The sequence below is a fragment of the Gavialis gangeticus genome, unplaced genomic scaffold (genome assembly GCF_001723915.1).
Source record: "Gavialis gangeticus isolate Ggan-Ray unplaced genomic scaffold, GavGan_comp1, whole genome shotgun sequence".
Lineage (NCBI taxonomy): Eukaryota > Metazoa > Chordata > Crocodylia > Gavialidae > Gavialis > Gavialis gangeticus.
The window spans coordinates 87,858,384-87,859,552 of NW_017728992.1; positions in this window are offsets into that span (position 1 = coordinate 87,858,384).

Genomic DNA, 1,169 nt, shown 5'->3' on the forward strand with positions numbered 1-1,169 from the left:
TCCTCCACCCCACACTTTAAGATGAGCTGCCCGGGCGAAACCCCATGTATCCGGGTCCATGAAGGCAGTTTTGCTTAAGCTTTCCCGGGGATAACTATTCTTGTAGCGTAGTTTAGTACCCGCCAAGCTGTCGGGCTTGATTTGGCTTGGAACATGAAAAATTTCTTTAAAAACAAAAAAAAAAAGCCTGACACAGCATCTTTTGACTGTTTCTGCCTAGTTGATGCTTTTTGTAAAATTTTATATCTAATCCAGCAAATCCGTGCGCTCTCCAATAGCTACATTCGTTTTTGGTTCCATCTTAAATGGAAATACAGCCTGAGGCCCCAGCATGTTAGTAAAGCATCTAGTTTAACTGGGAAAAGAAATGTCTACTGTATGTCATGATGCACCACACCATCTTCCATGCCTGGAAGGTGCTGGCATAATCTGTTAGCACAGCTGGCGGGGTAGCCGGCGGGGTCCAGGTGGGGTAGAGACTGGGACATGCTGCAGCTCTGGGTGGCATGGGGATGGTGGCATGGGGGAAAGAGAGAAGTGTCCCCCTCTAGAGGACACCAAAACTCATGAAGTGGCCCTCCAGCCAAAATAATTGCCCACTCTTGCAGTTGAGGAACAAGAGACCTTCCAGCATCTTGTGCACAGGCAGGCTGTTGGATCAGAAACTGTTCCTTCCTTACTTTTACAAATTAACACTTTTCAGGGCACTTTTTAAAAAATTGGTGGAGAGCTGTGGAAGGACCATAGGTAACAGTGAACTAGAATTTACCATTTATTTTTATTTAGTGACTTCTTGGGAGCTTACCTGTTAATTTATTCAGTTTTCCCATTCATTTAATTTGTATGGTGAAGGATTTTTATGCAAACTAGAATCATGGATGCTTTAAAAAGTGAAGACATCCTTTTGTTCTTTGAAGTGTTTTTTTCCTTTTGGTTTGTTAAAGATTTGTATTAATTTTATTACAGAAGTAAATGTAGGGGTGATTTGTCAGTGTGTGGATACCAGGGAACCATGACTGAAGAGGTGATTACACATAGACTTATTTTTTACAAACTGGTTTCCTGTTTGCTCAACAGAAATGAGCAGTCCAAAGAGCTCTATGCTACGTTCAGTGCTATTTATACAGGTTCGTGTTTTCTGACAAGCTTGCCTCTCTGCATGCAATAAA